Here is a 12,090-nt window from a genome sequence, read left to right as displayed (position 1 = left end):
TAACTCAACCCTCTTGCTGTTGCCTCTCCGGATCTGGGAAACCTCCTTCGGATCACCGTCCCTGCCCCTCACTATCTCTGCTGCCTCACTGAAGCTCGAACTCTTCAACAGCTGATTGTTGCTACTCTGGAAAATTGAATTCTCCAAGTGACTCTAGTGCAACCTCCATCACCACATCAATCCCTTCTTATATCTTTCTGTTGGGACTCCAAGACCAAGATTAAATCTTAATCGATGGCTTAAATCATTTCTGGATCGATCCGTGTGAGTTTCTAGAGAATTCTCACCTTAATTTTGATTAATTAGCTATACTCCCTAAGTTTAGAGTTAGGAAATATTTAAAAATCGACTAATGATTTAATTAAGCCATCTCTAGGTGGAATTTTTAGAAATGATTTTTGGTTTTTGGAGATCTCATGTATTCTAACCTCTCCACCAAATTTTGTGGCTAGAACACATCCGATGCTACAAAAACTAACACATTCATCTTTTGGCATCTTTGCAACTTGCTTCAAGAACATAATTGGCATGTGTCATGGCTCCCTTTTAAGTGATCTAAAAGGCTAATTAAATTGACGATTATTGGCTTATTGCTCTAAAGAACACATTGTGGTTTAATGCTCTATTTCTCTTATTGATAGCTAGCATCATTGTGACATTGGTTCTAAGGAATATCTTTACTTGTCATTGCATTAAATGGATAATTGAAGTTGATTATATTGTTCCTTATGATCATATGGAAAAAGCATTTCTTATGGAATTCTTTCTTTTGTGACAAGTGTGACTAATATTGTGCAATTGCAAGTGAGCTTCATATCTAAGTTTACATCCTTGCTAATCAAGTCAATTGATAATCATAATTGTGATAAGAGTATTCTTGTGATAATCTAGAAAAGTTGCTATTTGTGTTTAAACTCTCTCTCTCTCTCTCTCTTGTGTATCTATTTGACACATTGGTACTTTATTGTTGATTGACATTCTAGCATTATTGAGAGAAGCATTGAGTTTGTTTATTTCATGAACAATTGTCTATTGATATCATTGGCGCCTTCTATCTTGTTTCATTGAGCAGTTTCCTCTTTTAGTGAAGATTGTCATTACACATTGATTAAGTACTTCATTGTTATAAATCGAATATAATTGTAATTCAAGTGTTAAATATATTTAATGATCTCACTAAGAGTGATCTATCATCTTACATCCATATTTTAGGTTTAGTCTTGCATTAACTAATTTACCTCCAAGCATAAGCTTAGTTGAAAGACTCTTAGGGCTACTTTTCTTGTCTAGCTTGCGAAGTCTAGACCCTCTTGAGTGGTTAACACGGTGACCTTGCAGTGGTCAGAGTCGGTTTCTGCAGTGCCAGAGGCATCGTGTAAGGACTGTTATTAAAATTCAACAAGATGGACAGATTTCTTGTAAAAATCTATTAGATTAATTCTATCAAATTAAATGCAATTGCGTACCTGATTCTCCCATCTGGTGTCGGTCCACGTTGCTCCGAGTTTTCTGGTTCCATTACCAAACCAACCGATTCCTCCCTGCCTATCTGGGATCAACCTCTGCGGTTCCCAGATCCAGAGGACTTCGAAATGGAAGTCCTCTGGCCCCCGTGCCCAAAACTCCAAGAACAGCTGAAGATTTTCCAATTTTCAGTTCCAAAATCGAGCCCCTGGCTCATCCCTCAAACAGATTTATTTTTCCCCATTCTCTGTATATTTTCCCCTCCCCCCTTTTTCATGCTCCTCTTCTGTCTATGTATAACATTTCTTGGCGGTCACCGCTTCCTACATGGTGACACCTTCCCCCCTTTGTAACGTGTAACTCTATTTGTCCAAAGCTACAGGGATATTGACGTGTATTAGTTTACCTTTAGGATTTTTTTATTAGTTTTCTTTAAATGCCCTTAGTTTATAATATTTATTTTATTTTGATTTAAATTTCATATTTTAATAATTTATTAATATTATGGGATATATAAATATATAACCATATTTATAATTAACTTAAATTTTACATTTATTTCTTTATAACCAAATTTACTTTATACTTTTAAATTTATATTATTGAAATTATTTAGGGTATTTTCTCCTTAATTATGACGCATTTAAGCAATATGCTTGGTGATGGGTGAGGGTGTAACTTCTATCTGAAGCAGTGTCGTGATTTTCAACATTTATAGTTAATTTAGAATATATATATATATATATATATATCTATATATATATATATATATATATATATAATAGTGCAATACATGCAATACATGCATATGTAGCTATCATATGCATGCATTGTATGCATGCTAATACTCTTGTGCTCTCTATATTAAAGATGGGTCATTATACATCGGTTGGTTAGATTTCCAGGGGAGGTATTGTTAATATAACCTTTGCTATTTTTCTCTGGGCTTCTCCCCACAACCTACTCTAGAGACTAGTTTCAAAATAGCTAAGGGAAAGGATTAATTTAGTTAGGCATCTAGATTAAAATTAACCAGGATCTTACATTTCACTTAGCTTTTAGGTGTTGCATTTCATTTAGGATAGTGAAGCATCCTAAAGCAACAACTATTCATGCAGTGGTTTGGTATATAATTTAACATAAAGAAAGTATTTGACTCCATTAACGCACTGGTCTTTCAAGATAATTTAATCTAATCATTAAACTTGATAGATTAACCAAGTTGCTAGGCCATTCAGTTGTGTCTCCTAGACTTGTCGGTTATCGACGGGTATTTCCATCTTCACATTTCATAGGGACTACCCCCAATAGCCTGATGTAGGGAGACAACTAGAACAGAGAGGTCAGAGATCAAAGTGACAACCGCTGACCTGATTGTTGTCACGTTTTGCTATACAATTTGAGCGACAACATACACCAATGTGGAAGAATACTAGTTAAGTTGGACACCAACGATATTAATGTCAATAATCACAACAAAATTAAAATTCGCCACTATACATAAAAAATATATTATCCAAGAAAATATAAGGATTATTTTCAAGTTATAAGCCAAAGTCATAAAGAATTATTATTGATTTATTTATAAAAGGACAAGGCTTATCGGATCATCAAGTTGGCTTATTGAAATCAAGTCATAAGAACAAGGTGATTTTAAAAAGGAAAAAAAACAATAAAAAGTCATGCATTTTAAATAAAGTATCAAAGCTAAAGTAAAATATTATAGTACCAAAGAAACTATTAAAAAGAAGGAAATCATTGAAACACATCATTGGTGGGACCTTTGCAGTCACTAATTATATAGAAGTAGGTTTGGGTTTTTAATAGGATCAAGAAAAATAAGCTATTTCTTCAAAAGTTTTAGCAATCAAGGTGTTCAGATTTGTTCAAAGTTTGCTCATTTTGTGGGATCAAAGGGTTTGTAGTAAAAGATGAAAGGTAATATGAAATTATTATATATGTGTGTGTGTGTCGTTTATCGTATCCAAATTTTTTGAAAATTTTCCGTATCCGTTTGAAACCCCGTATTCGTATCCATTTTGTTAGGCCCCTATACTACTAGTGTAACCTCTTATTGTTATTAGTACAATCCCCTTATTATATTGCTGTACCCATGTAGTCCCCATATTGTTACTATTGTGCCCCATAGAAGCCCACTATTGTTATTATGGTGCCCTTACATTATTATTGTTATGTCGGCTCTGATTATATTATGACCCCTTAGACTCCTATATATAGAAAGGAGGTCTTTTCATTTGTATCATCCAAGAATTGTTCATTTGTGTAATGTAAAGGAGGTTGCCTCCTCGAAGAGGCTGATTTCTAAGGCGTTCATCTATCTTTTCTATCTTTTTGTGAGCTGGTTTCATAACATTTGGTATCAGAGGTTTGGATTCTAGGGTTTTCGTTGCTCCAAACAGGTCATCGTGGAATTTTCGCTATAACGTTTTCGATACGAAGTTTCAGAAGCTAAAACAAAAATCCATTTGAGAAGAAATTGTTTTGAACCTTGGATCCGAATTTCAGATCTTGTCTCGCTATATTTTCAGATATATGATCTGAGGAATTTAGGGTTTTTGCAGACTCCCGAATTACATCTTAAACAGGTGACCTTGGGAAAATCGTCATAACTTTCTCTCTGAGCATCAGATTGAAATTTCGTAAGAAGTTACAGAAAGAGGATGGACTGTAGTCTTTTGTGTGTATTTTTCAGATCCGAAGGTCAAAACAGTGACACGTGGCACGTCATACAAGTTCGCTATTCTGAAAAGGTGTATAATCAGGTCATCTTGGGAGATTGTGCATAACTCTTTCTTGGAGAATCCAATTTCGATCAGACTGGTGGCATTGGAAAGAGGACGTAGAGGACTACTGCAGGTCATGATTTCAGAACTAGAAGATATGAAATTACAGAGTTAGAGTCGTTTCAAGATCGAGCTCCTAAAATCAAGAAAAAGCGAGATGAAGAAGTTTGATGGCAAGGATCCGGTAAATTGGATACTACAAATGGAGAAATATTTTGATCTACATGGTGTACCATTGTTACAAAAGGTATGTATTGCATCTAATTATTTAGAACCGAATCAATTTTTATGGTATAAAGGGCTTTGTTTTCGTAAACCACTTGTCACGTGGTCAATTTTCACGGAGGAAATGATAGCACATTATGAGGATACAAAGAGAAACACCTTCTTTAGCCAATTGACAGATCTCAAACAAAAGTGTTCAATGGCAGAGCATATTGAGGATTTTAAAAAATTGAATATAAGGGAAAATGATATTCCAGAGAAGCAGATGATTGATGTCTCCATAGAGACTTTAAAGGATAACATTCAACACGAGGTTCGTCTTTGGGAACCTGATTCATTGGAGAAGGCATTCAGGTTGGCAAGAAAAGTGGAAAGCAAAATTATAGAAACAAGGAATTCTACCCCTCACAACTATAAACATAGAAGTGTTGTTTCTCCTAGCCTTCCACAACCTACAAGGGTGACACCACAACAATTGGAAGAAAAAAGAGAAAAAGGGCTTTGTTACAATTGTGATAGTAAATGCACTAAAGTTCATAAGTGTGCTGAGAAGAAATTATCTTACATCGATTATGAAGAGGAGGAAGAAAAGGATCAAGAAACATCAAAAGAAGAGGATATACACCTGGAACCAACCCCAGAGAAAGAAGAAATGAATCCGACCATATCTTGTAAAGCATTGGCAATAATTACCACTCCTCAAAATCTCAATATAGAAGGACATATCAAGAAGAAAAAGGTTCAAGAAGTGAAAGATCACATCGAGAAAGAAGAAATGAATCCAACCATATCTTGTAATGCATTGGACATAATTACCACTCCTCAAACTATCAAGATAGAAGTGCATATCAAGAATAAAAATGTTCAAGAAGTGAAAGATCACATTGAGCATCAAGAGATGAATCCGACCATATCTTGTAAAGCATTGGAAGAAATTACCACTGCTCAAACTCTAAAGATAGAAGGACATATCAAGAAGAAAAAGATTCAAGCAGTGAAAGATCACATCGAGCATCAACAACAAGTTCTCCAACTTTTAAAGGATAACGCCACTTTGGTGCAGAATCGAATGAAACAATAGGTAGATCAACATCGCAGTGAAAAATGTTTTGATGTAGGTGATTGGATATTTTTACGGCTACATTTCAAGCAAGATATTTATGAAAATGAAATGTTGGCAATACTACATGCACTTAAGAAATGGCGACCTTACCCAATGGGAAGACACTTCAAGGTAAAAATGGATCATGATAGTCTTAAATACTTCTTAGAACAAATATTATCTTTAGAAGAACAGAAAAAATGGGTCACAAATATGTTGGTGACTTTGACATCATCTATAGAAAAGGGAAGCAAAATTTTGTTGCAGATGCACTCTCAAGAAAGGATGAGGATGTGGAAGCATTGTTTTGTGCTATTTATGTTATCCAACCAGATTGGATAAACGAAACAAGCGATGAATGGAAGAAGGATGAAGAAGTGTGGCCACTCATTCAAAAGTTGCAGAAGATCCCGATTCAAACAATATTGCGAGAACTTGAAGAGGAAGGAAAAATCATATTGGAACCTGGAGCAGTCACAGAAACAAGAACCCGACAGCTACGAAATCGATCAATTTCAGAGTATCTCATCAAGTGGAAGAACTTACCCGCTGAAGATTCCACATGGGAGGACAATTTTTTTATACAGAAGCATCAAGAACTACTCAAGCATTGAGGACAACACTTTTTGAAAGAGAGGGGCATGTTAGGCCCCTATACTACTAGTGTAATCCCTTATTGTTATTAGTACAACCCCCTTATTATATTGCTGTACCCATGTAGTCCCCATATTGTTACTATTGTGCCCCATAGAAGCCCACTATTGTTATTATGGTGTCCTTACATTATTATTGTTATGTCGGCTCTGATTATATTATAACCCCTTAGACTCCTATATATAGAAAGGAGGTCTTTTCATTTGTATCATCCAAGAATTGTTCATTTGTGTAATGTAAAGGAGGTTGCCCCCTCGAAGAGGCTGATTTCTAAGGCGTTCATCTATCTTTTCTATCTTTTTGTGAGTTGCTTTCATAACACATTTCAGTGCAACTTAGCCCGTTACAAGTACTTATTCTTGCAAGCAGGACTTCATTTTTAATCCTTATCATATATAATATACATTTTTTTTCTTCTTAGATTATTTGAGCAAGTCATCATGAATTTTCTATGCTCCAATGGCACTTTCCCTATATGTATCATTTGAGAAATCCCAAAGGATAATTTCAAGCAATAACAAACATCTAGCTGGCTGTAGTATTATGTGTTGATTTTCATTGGTCCAATTCGCCACTTTTCCCTCAATTAGACTTCAATACAATTTCTTTTTTAATCTATCTTACATGTTTAGTTTAAATTTTCTCTCTGAATGAAAATACAATGGATTGTTTTATAATATGTTTATAATGGCATGTGGAGTATACAGACTTAGTAAATAACAAAAATACATATATATTTTATTAATAATTGAAGGATGATCATTTTACAATGAAGGTCCCTTGCATATATGTCGCCATGGGCACCTTTTCAGGAAAGGGCATGATCTTCTGATTGTGCCCTTTTGTTAAATTATACTAATTAATTTATTAAATAACATTGATTCGCTCTTGAAAAGATGTTTTGTCCTCAAATCATACGTAATGACGGGTGTGTTTGGCGAAATGCTTTTGTCTCCCAGGAGGCTTCTTCTTCAGGTAGATTCTTCCAATTGATAAGGTATTCTTTAATTACTCGAGATTGCAACTTCCTTTCCCTAGTGGTAACAATTCCTTCTGGTTCTAAGATGAAATTGCCTTCATCATCTAATATCGGAAGCATTGTTTGTGTTGATTGGTGTTTTCCAAATGCCTTTTTAAGACAAGATACATGGAAAACGTTGTGAACTCGACTATTATCCGGAAGGCTTAAGCTGTATGCTACTTGGCTGATATTTTTGTTAATCTGATATGGTCCATAAAACTTTGGCGCCAATTTGTTTTTTCCTTTTTGTTTTAAGGATAATTGCTTGTAAGGCTGAAGTTTAACAAATACCCATTCTCCAACTTCAAATTCTCTCTATGTTTTGTGTTCGTTGGCCTGCTACTTCATGCGATTTCTTGCAATACTTAGATTTTTTTTTAATGTTTGAAAAACTTTTTGGGTTTCTTCTAATTGCTAGAACTTTTGTCTCGGAAATGGCCAAAGCCTTCCATTTAGGAGGCTCATATCTGTACGGAGCTTGAAATGGGGTCATCTTTACGGAAGTGTGATACGTTGAATTGTACCACCATTCAACGAGATGTAACCACTGAGCCCACTTATTTTGTTTGTTCGCTGCATAACAATGAAGGTAAGCTTCTAAGCACTTACTGATAATTTTTGTTTGACTGTATGTTTGAGGTTGATATGCAGAATTCATGTTGAGGTATGTCCCAATATGTTTGAAAAGCTCCTTTCGAAAATGCCCTTTAAACTTGGCTTCTCTATCACTGACAATGACTTTAGGAAATCCATGTAATTTGTAGATATTCTTGCAAAATATCTTGGCGATCTCTTTTGCTAAATCTGATTTCTTCAATTATATGAAGTGTGCATATTTTGGGAGTCTGTCTATTACAAGAATTTTATTTTTTCCATTCAACATGGGTAATCCTTCAATAAAATCCATTGATATTTCTTCCCATTTTTGGTTTGGGATATTTAAAGGGTGGAGCAGACCTGGGGTCATAATGTTCTCACTTTTATTTTGCTGACATTGATCACATTCTGCTACATATTTTTGAATATCATTATTCATTCCCTTCCAGAAAAATGATTGACGTGCATTATAGTAGGTTTTAAAGAAACCTACATGTCCGGTTGATAGTGAATCATGGTACTCTTTGAGAACCTTGACTTTAAATTTGGAATTTGGACTTAGGTAAATCCTTCCCTTGTACCACAAAATATCATTTTTCCATTCAAATTTTGAATTCTGAGGGAGGTTATTGATTATAGCACTTGTTTCTGGATCTTTTGCATACTCACTTCAGATTTCATTAAGCCATTCTAGGATTATAGCTGAGACTACAAACAAGGATGTTTCTTCATCTTTTCTGGAAAGAGCATCTGCCACTACATTGTCCTTTATGTAATATCTCCATGTCAAAAGCAACAATTTTTTCAATCCACTTTTGTTGTTCTTCAGAGAGCGTTTTTTGTTGGAGGAGGTACTGGAGACTGTTATGGTATGTTCATATGGAGAACTTACTTCCCAAAAGATATTGCCTCCACTTGGCTAGTGCGTGCATAATAGCGAGCATTTCTTTGTTGTATGTAGACTTAAGACGTTCTCGCTTATTGAGCTTCCTACTTTCGAAAGCTATTGGATGACCATATTGCATCAATACTGCTCCTATACCAAAACCTGAAGCATCACATTCAATTATAAATGGTTTTGAAAAATCAGGAGTTACTAATACAGGTGCTTTAGACATAATTTCTTTTAAGTCTTCGAAACACTTTTCTGCTTCCTCATCCCAACGAAATGAATTTTCTTTAGAAGGTTTGTCAGAGGAGTAGTTACATGGGCATAGTTTTTAATAAACCTTCGATAGTATCCAGTTAACCCTAAGAAACCCCTTAACTTGGATATGTTAATTGGTTTGGGCCACTCTCTTATAGCCTTGATTTTACTAGGATCTACTTTTACTCCTTTGGATATTATATGTGCAAGATACTCTACTTCCTCTTTCCCGAAAGTGCACTTGGATTTCTTGGCATAAAATTGATGCTCTTCTAATACAATGAGAACTTGCTCTAAATGTTGTAGATGCTCCTTCCATGTTTTACTATAAATTAGAATATCATTAAAGAACACTAACACAAACTTCCTTAGATATGGATGGAATATCTCATTCATGGTGGCTTGGAATGTTGTTGGAGCATTAGTTAGACCAAAAGGCATTACCTTAAACTCATAGTGACCTTCATGTGTACGGAACACAATTTTTGCTATGTCTTCCAACCTTATCCTTATTTGGTAGTACCCTGATCTCAAATCTAATTTTGAGAAGTATTTAGCTCTGTGTAGTTCATCCAACATTTCATCGATAAATGAAATTGGAAACTTGTTCTTAATCGTTATCTTGTTTAGCCCTCGATAATCTACGCATAGCCTAAACTATCCATCTTTTTTTCGAACTAATACAACTGGAGCAACATATGGACTTCTACTTTTTGTGATAATGCCACATTTTAAAAGATCCTAGACTAATCTCTCAATTTCGATTTTTGATGATGTGGATATCGATACGGTTTGATGTTGATGGGATTTGATCTTGATTTGACTTCAATTGTATGCTCGATTTCTCTTTTAGGAGACAACTTCATTGGAAGGTCTTGGAACACCTTCTCGTGCTTTTGAATTAGTTCTTGAACTTCAGGTGACTCTTCGTTAATCATATTTGAAGTTAGCATTTCTAATTGATGACATTGCACTAAATAAGTTGGTGCTCCCTTCCGAATCATTTTCATCATCTAGGATGATGATACAATTTGATTCTCAGGGGGCTGGAACCCATATAACTTGTATTTCTGCCCTTCCCATTTAAATTTTATAAATTTCTTTTGATGATTGGCAGAGTAAGTGCCTAGGGTTTGTAGCCATTGGATACCTAGGACCACATCAACTCCTCCTAATGGTACAATGTAGAACGAAGATTCTAGATTATAGTCTTGAATTTGTAATTTGACTTTATGGCATTTCCCTACTTTTTTAATTTTCTTATCGTCAACTACCATAACCTTCATGTTGGGAAGCCCAAAAATGCGAAAATGTTGAGCCTTTTTGTCATAGTTGAGTCCAAAAAGTTGTGGGTGCTACCGGTATCGATTAGAACCATTACGTTGCTCTTTTTGATATGTCCTTTTAACTTTAATGTCTGGGGTTGAGATATACCTATCATGGCCGATAATGACACTTGCGGAATATTCTCGTTATCTGGTTTTGGAGAAAATTGTGGAGAATCTTCGATTTCTTCTACGTCTGATTCTTCACTATTTGAATCATTAGTTGCTTCACATTTATACAAGTTCTTGGTTTCTTTTCCCTTAGCACATCTATGTTTAGGGTCACATTTTTTGCCACAATGTTTGCACTTTCCTTCTTTCATTCTTTGCATTTCCAAGTTAGTTTTTTCTCCTTCACGAAGATGTGGTGGAACATATTTTGTATTATCCATGTTCACAGTTTGGGGAAATCTTCGTCTCGAATATACTCTTTCAACTTTTGGCCATTGCATCTTTTCGTGCTTCTTTTCAACGAACTTTTTCCTTTTGTCTTGCTACTTCTATAGAAGTGATGTCATGAAGCTCAAGCTCAACCTAGAGATGGGGTTTAAGTCTTGTGATGTATGACTAAATGAGACGAGTTTCTGATAATCCAGGTACTCGTGTAGCTAAAGTTTCCCATTCTCGAGTGTATTCGTCCACATCTCCTTTTTGTTGCAGTCTGGTGAGTGCTGAGAATAACTCTTCTTCCTTGACACCTTGGAACCTCTTAAAGAATGCATTTTTGAATTTCTTCCAACTGATAGCAAGTGTCGTCTTTTTCCACCACATATACCAATTATATGCTTCACCGTCCATTTTCATGGACGCATCCCTGATTTTTTCATCATCATTCAATATCGTAAATCTCGAAATATTATTTTGCTTTATTGAACCATGCAACATTGCATTTCTCGCTACCATCAAATTTGGAGAGCTCAAGTTTTTCTCTTTGCTGATATGTAGCAGTTGGTGGAGTGAAGAAGGGGTATTGATTTGCAAGCTAAATATTTTGAAAATTCATGTTACTAATTTTTTGATGGGGCATGGACGATGCTTTTGGAGACCTAGGTTTCTCATGTGAGTCTGATGAGTTTGATGTATTTGGAGAATTGAGATGTTGAGTAGCTTCATTATTCTGGGGTATTTGATCAGGTGTAATCTTCAACTTGTCACAAATACAAGTCAACATCACCATTGCTTGATCATGATTTCGATCCACCTTATTTGAAAGGATTGCATGATCCTTTTTAAATTCGTTATGGTTCTGCTCGAGCTGACTCTCTATTCTCTTTGTTGTATCCTGGAGCTCCTCGATTTTTTCACCATGTCCGGTCACCTTAGTCTCAAGATCTATCAATCTTTTATTAAAATCAGCCATCGACATTGACGAAGTCATTGCTCGGGTATGTGGTGGTGTATATTTATCCAACTTAACTTCTTCTTCCTTTATTTATTTATTAATTTAATTAACTATGTAGTATTTTTTTTAAACAAATAATTGTAGCTATATAATTATAACTATATCGTAATTATGTAATGAACAAGGGTAACAATTATATATAACTATATCGTAATTATGTAATGAATAACATATAATTTATGTAATGAATAAGGGTAACAATGGTTGGAGAAATGATGTATTGACCGACGACAAATATATGGATCTGCGGAGAATAAACATCAACGGTGGACTTGCGAGGTCGACAGCATGAAGGGGAACAATGGGATGGACATAGACGACGGGGAATGGGAAGTGACGGAGGGAGCAC

At 35.2% G+C, this 12,090-nt stretch overlaps 1 protein-coding gene across 2 annotated transcripts in view; it reads left to right on the top strand.

Annotated features, from left to right (window-relative positions):
* LOC149158206 (1-acyl-sn-glycerol-3-phosphate acyltransferase) overlaps positions 1-12,090 on the top strand; it is a 135,750-nt gene that overhangs the window by 81,982 nt on the left and 41,678 nt on the right. The window lies entirely within an intron of this gene.

Source organism: Pinus tabuliformis, chromosome 5_2 (assembly GCF_031772625.1).
Source record: "Pinus tabuliformis cultivar Carrire ecotype Pingquan chromosome 5_2, CPIR1, whole genome shotgun sequence".
Lineage (NCBI taxonomy): Eukaryota > Viridiplantae > Streptophyta > Pinopsida > Pinales > Pinaceae > Pinus > Pinus tabuliformis.
This window is presented reverse-complemented; position numbering and strand designations above follow the sequence as displayed.